The sequence below is a fragment of the Macrobrachium nipponense genome, chromosome 15, assembly GCF_015104395.2.
Source record: "Macrobrachium nipponense isolate FS-2020 chromosome 15, ASM1510439v2, whole genome shotgun sequence".
NCBI lineage: Eukaryota > Metazoa > Arthropoda > Malacostraca > Decapoda > Palaemonidae > Macrobrachium > Macrobrachium nipponense.
The window spans coordinates 46,619,579-46,630,700 of record NC_087208.1 but is presented as its reverse complement, the minus strand read 5'-3'; the positions used below and the strand labels follow the sequence as shown (position 1 = coordinate 46,630,700).

Here is an 11,122-nt window from a genome sequence, read left to right as displayed (position 1 = left end):
AGAAGTGGTACTTAATCACGTAACTGTGACGCAGAGGTTCCCCCAACCCTCCTTCGGTGTTTACACCTATGGCTATCCTAGTATCTCCCCTCCCCCCACCTTCCTTCTTGCCTTCTTTCCTTCATTCCCATTGTTATTAGGCTACCAAGTAAATTCCTGTTAGGAAAGACTGTGTACTGCACATATAAAATGAGCCTGAAGAGCAATAAAATGTTTTATGGTGGTAGATAATGATTAGATGGTTAACACAAATTATCGAACATAATAGAAGAGGTTTAAAACAGGGGTGTGGAATCGCACTGAGAGATATTCTACTCGGACTCCTACAAATTTTAGATTTGCGACGACAAAAAAAAAAAAGTAAATAAAATAAAATAAAATAAATAAAAAACATTAGTAGATATAGAAAACAATTTTTTTCCTTGAGAGAGTTTTATATTTGGAATGATGTTATTGGGGCAAGACTGGAGCAGGATTCAGAAATAATTTCACCGACTTCGACTCCTACCTCAGAGCCCTTTTAGTAAGGTAATCATCGGCAGCAGTTGTAGTAGTAGCTCTGAACTATTTCATATAGATTCGACTTTAGTCATGGCAAATATGTTGCTTTGTCCTCGCCATTGTAAAACTACAATTGCGCCGAAACTCTTCACCATTTACAACAGAGAGAAAGAAAGAAACCGCCTGAAAATTAGTATAAATCGGTAAGAAAAGTATGACTTTAATAAGTACATGATATATTGCAATACACTGCTAGCCATATATATATATATATATATATTATATATATATATATATATATATATATATATATATATATATATATATATATATATATATATATATAAATCACAGTAGATGCGCGTGACTTCATAAATAAGCGAATACCACGGGAAAATGATAGTTAGAAATCCAAGCGCTTTCGTCTTTATTCAGACATCGTCAAGGAGCTACTAAAGTACAATTGGAGAGGAAGGCCTCAGGTACAAACAAGATCAGGAATACTAGATGGTTAATTATCAAAAGGGTAAAAATTAAAAGGGATAATCCAGGATATCGATATCACACGGTCACAAACTTAAAACAGATTCTGACCCTAACCGAAATTACAAAGTATCTTTGCAGTCCAAAACATGTAAAAACTGAATATATTAATTTTGTTGCTTATATTTATCTACAAAATTTGTAGATAAATATAAGCAACAAAATTAATATATTCAGTTTTTTACATGTTTTGGACTGTAAAGATACTTTGTAATTTCGGTTAGGGTCAGAATCTGTTTAAGTTTGTGACCGTGTGATATCCGATAATCCTGGATTATCCCTTTTAATTTTTACCCTTTTGATAATTAACCATCTGGTATTCCTGATCTTGTTTTGTACCTGAGGCCTTCCTCTCCAATTGTACTTTAGTAGCTCCTTGACGATGTCTGAATAAAGACGAAAGCGCTTGGATTTCTAACTATCATTTTTCCCGTGGTATTCGCTTATATATATATATATATATATATATATATATATATATATATATATATATATATATATATATATATATTTGTATATTAAATATATTTTTTTTTCCTACAGGCCATGTGAACGAGTTGCTGATGCTATGGGGATGACTCCGAACGCTGTCCGAGTGTTGGTGAGCCGTGGAAAGAATCCTCATCCACCTGAAACACCACCTGCATCATCAAATACTTCGCCTCTGGTCTTTGAAAACTTCACCGTTGGTTCCATTAGGAGACATGTGCACAGCAAGTTTGATGCTATGCGATTTTTCACTATTGCCACTTTAGCGGAAGAACTTAAAATGCTAAATATCATTCCTGAAGAAACATCTGAGAAGGCAGTATGGCGAATCCTCCATAACATGGGTTTCCAGTACAAAACATCCCAGCGGAAAATGTACCTAAGGAAAGAAACTTTGGGCGTCGTTTGCCGCCGAGTTGATGCTCTACGATCCCTCCAGTAACATCATGATGAAGGAAGAGAAGTAGTGTATGTCGATGAGACGTGGTTTACGACGAGAATGCAACATAGCAAGGAGTGGGTGGACACCTCTCAATCTGTCACCAGTGCCACCTACAGCCGGCAGGTGCCACCAGGAGAAGGAGAGAGGTTTGTGGTGGTAGCAGGTGGTACAGCTAAAGGTTTTGTAGAAAATTAATTTTCATGCTTCCCTGCGAAAAATAAAACCGGCGACTACCATGGAGAAATGAATTCAGAGATATTTATTCGGTGGCTAACATCACTACTCCTGCCGTCGCTTGAGGATCCTCCGGTGCTGGTGCTAGACAAGCCACATACCATAGCCAATTGACAGGAGATAGCCGATGCCCAACAACAGCTACCAAAAAGGAGGATTTGGTTAACTGGCTCAGGTCTCGAAAAATACAGTATCCAGCTCACGCAACACGCCCTGAGCTTCTAAAGATATGCAGGGGCAACCGGCCGAAACCAGTTTACATTGTGGTTAATATAATCCGTGAATGGGGCCATGAAGTGGTTCGCTTGCCCCCTGCCCATCCTGAGCTCAACGCCATCGAGCAGGTGTGGGGCTGTATGGAACGACAGGTGCGCTCCTCGTTGCAGCGGTTTACCCGTGCTGATCTCTTTGCCAGGCTTGAAGAGGCCAGGCTTGCTGTAACAGGGGAGACGTGGGCTGGCGCTGTCAGGAGATCAAGATATTTTGAAGATTATTACTGGGTTTCAGATAATATTCAAGACAGTATAGATCCGGTCATCATCAACATTGATAGTGACGATGAAAACGATCTTTTCCTTGAAACTGATGATGAGTAAAATATATAAGTGTCCATTTCTTGTTTTTTTGTTTTTATTTTTCATCCCTCATATATCTATGCTTTCCAGCAATTGGTGATAACATTATTTTGGAAAAGCAAAGCTAATGAATACTTTGATACGAGTATATCAGCTTGGCATGTAGACAATGTCAATGGATTTCTCAAAGTAAGGTTGATTGGTTCATTAATTGAAGTCTGGTATAATTCCAGTGTCAAAGTCGCAATGATATTTGTCAACATATTCCTTTTAAGCCAACAAAATACGTACTGGTACTTAAAACGTAAATAATATATAAAACTATAGGTTGAAATATAATAAATCTTATGTATGTATGAACACACACACACACACACACACACATACACACACATATATATATATATATATATATATATATATATATATATATATATATATATATATATATATATGTGTGTGTGTGTGTGTGTGTGTGTGTGTGTGTGTGTGTATGATTTCAAAATTTATCAAATGGCCGATGTCAATGCCCTTATATGAAACATCTTTTAGAAGTCTACCTTCTAAGGAATTCAAGCTACTCTCTCTGGTGAAATTGATATAATAAATTATATCAAACAATGGTCTCTGTCATTTTCTTCCTGGCAATTGATGTATCGAGTAACCTGTGTTGTATGGAAGAATGAGTCCTACGGCTTAACCTAAAGAAAACTATATTTCTATTGCTTTACCAACACTCGCTTGAAGTGCGAAGTGTAGGGTTAGCATGGCTTCTTTCGTCTCCTGTCATAAGTCTCATTCTTGATCTTCAATGTAAGTGAGTGGGTAAGATATAAAAGGTTGGTCTTGTGTTTAGGTAAAGTCTAAAGTCACGAATCACATTACCAGGTATGCTGAACTTTTACTGACAAAGAATTTCGTATTGTTTGGGGTAAGTCATATGACAATTATCTATGGAGTTAAACAGGCGTTTAACAATTCGGGGGATGGGAGGTACAGGGGAAGAAACGTTATACCAACGTCACTGAGGGACGTCATCACTTTTGTGAATGTGTGGGTGGCTAAGACTGGCTTTAGCCTCATTTTCTTAAGTAAAAAAGTTAATGAAACGTAATTGGCAATGCACAGTATTTCCCAAAATTAAGCCATTGTATGAAGCGCTCCCTTCTTTGATATCATGGAAATCCATCAGTTATTTTAGGAGTTATTTAACTAAAAAACACTATTACACGGCCTCTGGAAACGTTAGTAGTAAGTCTACTTCAGGTGGGCTGGCAAACCGTCAGTTCTACTACGTCAGCCGTCAATTCTACGGACACTTGAGTTCGATTCGGTAAGTCAGCAGCGACTTCGGCTTAATGTCAAAGGGAGTTTGCTATGGGAAAATGGAGTTTTGATGTCGGTGAGACAGACAGATAGAGAAAGAGGTGAATTTTGGGATAGTGTAAAATGTAAAGTTAAGTTCTCACTAATCTCTATTCTTCTCTCTCTCTCTCTCTCTCTCTCTCTCTCTCTCTCTCTCTCTCTCTCTCTCTCTGCATTTTACACCTGCACTTGTAAAGAAAAACTTCTTAAGTACAAACCTTTTATTATGGACACATTGCATTTTCTGCTTATAGCAGTCAATATTAGACTAAATAATAATGTAGGTATAAAGAAATACACATCGCTTAATCTGAATCTTTCTGTATATGTTAATGGATAAGGACGTATATTCAATACATAATTATGGAATGAGCTACTTTACAGCACATTTCATCTTTGATTTCAAATAGATGAAAAAAATCTGACATTTTATTTAGATTCAGTGAAATACATTTTTCTTGAATCTTGAATACATTTGTATATGTTAAATATAAGGACGCATATTAAAAAAAAAAATTATTGACTGATTCATTTCAGAATTCATTCCATCTTTGAGTTAAAATGCAAAATGAGAACAATTGATATTCAATTTAGATACGTGAACTATAATTTTCGTAAATCTAGAATACCTTTGTAGATATATTAAATATATATATATATATATATATATATATATATTATATTATATATATATATGTATATGTAAAAGGGTGAAATAACATATATTATAGTAATCGAGTGAGCTATTCTAAAATGCAGATTTTTCTGAAATCTTGAATACTTCTGTGCATAATGATGATAGATAAGAACGTACTTTAAAAAAAAACATGAATAATGAAAGAGTTATTTTAGAACCCCTTTAATCTTTGATTTAAGTTGCTTCTATTTCTATTTTTTTTTTTTTTTTTTTTTTTGCTGAAGCCTTTTAATTCCAAGTACCAATGTTATTGCTATATTCGTTGCCTATTCTGTTTGCCAGCCCACGTGCCCTGACAATCACGGTCGTAAAAATCACAATTGACTTATTTGTCGAGTGACTGGATTCCTAAGGTCTCTGGAGATTGGTTGATAACGTGTACTCTTCATAAAAGCGAGTCTGTTTTCGTAATGAATGAAAACTGGCTGGCTTCTTCATCGTATGGGATTTTTTAAAGGTTTGAATCGACCAAAATTCAAAGTATTTTTTGCTGAAGAAAATGTAGAGGTTTTTGAGTTAACTTAAAGTTGTTATTTTGATAGTTTTGATAGTGAAGAAAGGAACGTGTTGGATTCTACATCGTCAGGGATGTTTTTCAAGATTTGAATCGACAAAATTCTATTATTTTTCATATTTTTTTTTTATGTTATTTTAGTTTTTGTTAAAAACGAGGAGGTTTTATATATTTAACTAAAAGCTGTTATTGTGATAATGATTTAAAAAACATGATGGCGTGGGGAAAAAAATGATTTTAGATGTATATTTATTTATTTATTTATTATTATTATTATTTTTTTTTTGTTTTTTTTTTTTTTGCTGAAAATATGGTGGGTGTTGTCTTAACGTAAAGTGTTATTTTGATAGCGTTTTAATTAGTAAAATTAGTGGGAAGGAAAAAGATGAATTAATATTGTAGCTTTTTGTATTTATTTATTTATCTATTTATTCATTTTTTGCAGTAAATATGGTGGGAGTTTTCTTAACTTGAAGTTGTTATTTTGACAGTGCGTTTGAAAAATAATTGCATGAAGAGAGGTGAATTATATTTTTTTCTTTTATGCAAAATATTACTGAGAAGTAATAGTCAGAGAAGCTGGACAGCAACTGGAGAAAGGAATTTGTTATTTTGACAGAGAGAGAGAGAGAGAGAGAGAGAGAGGAGAGAGAGAGAGAGAGAGAGAGAGAGAGCCAAAAACCTTCATTCATCCTATGGCACCTTCTTTGTCCATGAAATTCGTGAAAACCACTTGACTCAAAATTTATACTCCCTTTTCTTGGAAGACGATATTGGGTCGAAAGATCACATAATCTCTTCCCTGAACCTGGGCTGTGAAAATAAGTGCCACTTTCATATTTTACCTTTTGGAATTATTTTTGTTTTATCTTTATCTTCACTTTTTTTGGCATCTGGTTACTTCAGTGAATCGTGATAGAAGATTGAGAAGCTCGAGTCTATATATTATTATTTTCTGTTACATTTTATATTGTTTGGGATTATTTTTATATTCTGATTTATATGTAATTGTTTATGCATTATCAAAATAATGCGAATGTATGTGTTATAGAAATATTAATGTAATAACTCACTTTGAGTTTTTTATATTTTTTATGTATTTATGACAAGCAATTTAAAACAATTTTTTTCTATAGATTTCCGACAAGTAATATACAATTTTAACATTCTTTACGCATTCCCGACAAGCAATATACATTTTAAAAATATTTCTATGTATTTCTGACAAGCAATAATAACAAAAATACCTTTTAACATTGTTTCATGCATTTTTGACACTCAATTATACATTTTTAACATATTTTATGATTTACGGCAATGAATGTACATTTTTGACATTTTTTATGTATTCCAAGAAAAACAATATATATAGTAATACGCATTAAACTAAGCACCTGTAAGTATATGTAGCCACATACGTCAAAAGCATACATAATACCCCGAGAATGCTATTGGTAATCTTATAAATTAATTATCCTGATAAAAGGACAGCCAAAAATAAATAAATAAATAAATAAGTAAATAAATAGATAAATCAATCAATCAATCAATAAATTAAGCAAATAAATAAATAAGATTTTAATCATAATATCCAACTATTTCCTTAACAATCTTATCAAAAAGGACAATTTCCAATATTAAGACCTGTGCAACTGAAATCAATTTATGTCTCAAATTAAGATCGAATCCAAGATTATTGCGAAAGTTATTGAGTCTTATTTTCCATAGATTTCCGCCAGTCAGGTAAAGCAAATTAATTACTAAAAGAATTTGCACAGAATAGCATTTCATCTCCACGTTCCCACGTTCGTAACTAATTTTATTACCGTCAATAGAAATACCTGCTTTCGTTTTTGGGTAATACGTAATATTCGTGACGCCAAAATTATTTTTGTTTTCGGAAAAAAAGGACCTTTGGCGGAAATCGAGAAACAAAATTCAATTAGTTGTTCGGTTACTCGCGAGTTTTTTGTTTTTGTTTTACGAGATTTTTGTATTGTTTTCATTTTCGGATAAATTGATCGAATTATGAATAATACCTAAAAACAGTATTCAATTAGTTCTTTGGTTACTCGCTATGTATTTTTTGTTTTTTTGCAAGTTTTTTTTACGAGATTAATTTTTTTCATCCACCCCCCCATAGCAAGTATCAAATTCAGAATAATATCTTTGCATTTATTTTCTGTTGGAGGAAGACCCACATAAATATATAATTTATTTTTTCCATCGTAAATTCCAATCCATAATGTATTAGGTTTTTATTTTTTCCATTTTCATATTTCAGGAAAAAAATGTATCAAATACTGACTAAAGTCTCACCACTTAGTCTATGGAAGGAAGACCTACCTAAATAAACCTTTAACGCTGATTGGACGTATTAAACGTCGATATAAATGTCTGCTGGGTGCCAGTTGGACGTATGGTACGTCGATATAAAAATTTTTTTTTATAAAAATCCCGGAATAATTATTATAGGCCTACTAGGCTAAAACTTTTGAATCACACGCCTTGGGGGATGCTGGGAGCTCACGGATCAAGGCGTTGTTTTGTTTACAGTCGTTACCCAGGCGTTGAAGCGCGAATTTCTTTCTTCTAGCACTCAAAAGTATCAGCGACACATCTCAGAAATTATTTCGTCACTTTGATATAGTTTTTGCACCATTTTATTTTAGCCGTTACATGAAGTATTATATATGAAAATGTGCGCAATTTCATGTAGAACACAACTTAAACAAATCATGGTGGTAGCTTTTATCAGTTTTGAAATATTTTATATAAATAACGATAAGTGCCAAAATTTCAACCATCAGTCAACTTTGACTCTACCTAAATGGTCGAAAAATGCAATTGTGAGCTAAAACTCTTATATTCTAGAAATATTCAATCATTTACCTTCCTTTTGCAATAAATTGGAAGTCTCTAGCACAATATTTCGATTTATGGTGAATTTATGAAAAACAAAAACATTTTCCATAAGTCCGCGCGGTAACTCTTCCGAAATAATCATAATTTTTTTCGTCCGATTGTCGTAATGGTTGCACCATTTTAAATTAGCCGTTACATAAAGTTTTATATATGAAAAAGTGCGCAATGTCTTGTAAAATACAACAAAAAACAACCTATGGTTGTAGCTTTTATCAGTTTTGAAATATTTTGATATAAATAACGATAAATCGAAAAAAAACATCCTACGGTCAATTTTAACTCGACCGAAATGGTCGACAACTGCTATTGTAAGCTACAACACTTACAGTCTAGTAATATTCAATCAATTACCTTCATTTCACAACAAACGGGAAGTCTCTAGCACAATATTTCGATTTATGGAGAATTTGTGAAAACAGCTTTTTTTTACGTCCGCACATTACGAATTCATGCATCATTTTGTGATAATATTTTCTCTGTGTTGCCTTGATCGTTTTACAATGTGTTATATTCCAAAATGATTGCAATTTTTTGTAAAATACAACGAAAGCAAATTAACTTGTTATCTTTAACTGTTTTGCTCACAGTTTGATTTGTATACAATTATATGTGAAAAATTTTTTTCGTGGTGTCATATATCCCAATATTTATATATGATAATGATACTTTTTTTTTCATTTCTGATGGTTGCATTCTAAACTTCAGGCAATGACATAAAAATGAGCCAAAAATGAACTCTTAATCTTGAAAACTAAGCGTGCTGCGCTTTATTGGAAAAAAACATTTTTTCTGCTTCGGTGCTCACTCGTGAACGCCGCCGGCATACAGGAGACGATTTTTAAAACACCGCTTCGGTGTTTAAGGATAAATGAATAATTTTTCACGAACTTATTTTTATTCCGTAATGTTAGACCTTTCATGATTATTTTCTACTAAGGCTGAATTTCTTATCATAACTTTCTCTAGGAAGAATAAAAACTGTCTCTGATTCTATGGAAGGAGTTAATCAAAAGATATTTCTATAGGGGAATAAGAGAGACTTTTTCCTGTAAGGATTCTTTGCAGAAATAAAATTTTTCAGCCAATTAATTCAGGATATTAAAGGTTTTAGTGAAAAAAATATTATTAGCAGGAATTTTATGAATATTATTAATATATATAATATTATATATAATATATATATAATATATATTATAATATTTAATATAATATAATTATATTTTCATACTATAAATATATATATATATATTTATATAGGTATTATATGGATTATATATATAATATTTATAATATATATATATATATATATATATATAATATATAGATATATATATAATAATATATATTAAATTTATATATATATATATATAATATATAATATATATATATCTATATATATTTATATACTATATATATATATATATATAAATATATATATATATATAGATATATATTATATATATATAGTAAATTTATAATTATTAATATATATAATTATTATATATATATATATATAAATATATATATATATATATATATATTAGTATATATATATATATATACTTATATATTATATATTATATATTATATATATATATATATATATATATAAATAAAGATATATGCCACAAAGGAAAAATAAACGAAGGAGGTCTGCAAGATCTTTCGACGTTAAAAGTCCTTTACTGAGCAGAGACTGACATATATACGAGAAAAGACAATATAAGAAGATTCGTATAACTGACAGATAGGGATTATAAAGAGATTAGTACCTAGAATCCGACACACCTGTAAGATAAGAAACCTTCCCAAACAAGCATAAACAATGGGTTCAATTAAAGGTTTAAGACAATCATCTCAGATACAATTTCAAGACAATTAAAGGATTATAGGTGACAGCTATTCAGAACTTGGTAAACAAAACCAATATTACCCAATACAGACAGACATACATTACAACAAAATTAATAACTCTAAGGCAACGGATTTTTATTGAAGTCAGTAATTATATCTTTGAGGTCATTCTTAAACATGTTACAGATACAAGGGTCTAAATGAAAAAGGCCTCGACTAACATTGAAATTACAATGAAAAGTAAGTTGTATTAAAGCAGATTCTAAAAAATTTTGTGATAAGACATCTCTCGACCTTGCAATTACTGAACTATCAATCCAATTTATTCGGTGGTTGTTTTCACTTAAATGAATGAATAATGCATTAGATTTTTGCCCAGTTTTTACAGAATATTTATGCTTGCTTAGCCTTACTTCTAAGCCTTTGCTAGACTGTCCGAGATAAAATGAGGGACAATCCATACATGGAATTTTATACATTATGTTGTTGCTTTCTCTGGGGCCATTTTTTATTAACATTCCTTTTAGTGTGTTATTATAGGAAAAAACAAAGTTGACATTAAAAGCTTTTAACAATGATTTAATGGTTTCAAATCCGTTAAAATAAGGCAAACTGAGAATGTTCTTAGAATTTTCTTTCTGCGTGTTACTTACAGTATAAAACTTTTTGTGGGCTTTATTATAACAAATGTCTAATATATGTGAAGGATAGCATAAATCTTTCCCTATTTTTCTTATGTATTCAATTTCTTGATCCAAATATTGTGGACTCACAATTCGCAATGCTCGTAAAAACATAGAGGAAAAAATTGATATTTTTATGTTAAGATGGTGGCCTGAGAAGAAATGAACATAAGTTAAGTTGTTAGTCGGTTTCCTAGAGAAATACTGAATTTACATTGAAATGGTTCTCTATGTATTAAAACGTCTAAGAAAGGGAGGCAATTGTCTTTTTCTAATTCTAGAGTAAACTTAATCGATGGT

The 11,122-nt window shown here is 31.6% G+C and overlaps 1 pseudogene; it reads left to right on the top strand.

Moving 5' to 3' along the window:
- Window positions 1–591: 591 nt before the first annotated feature.
- On the top strand, window positions 592–2,805 carry LOC135226683 (uncharacterized; annotated as a pseudogene).
- Window positions 2,806–11,122: the final 8,317 nt, after the last annotated feature.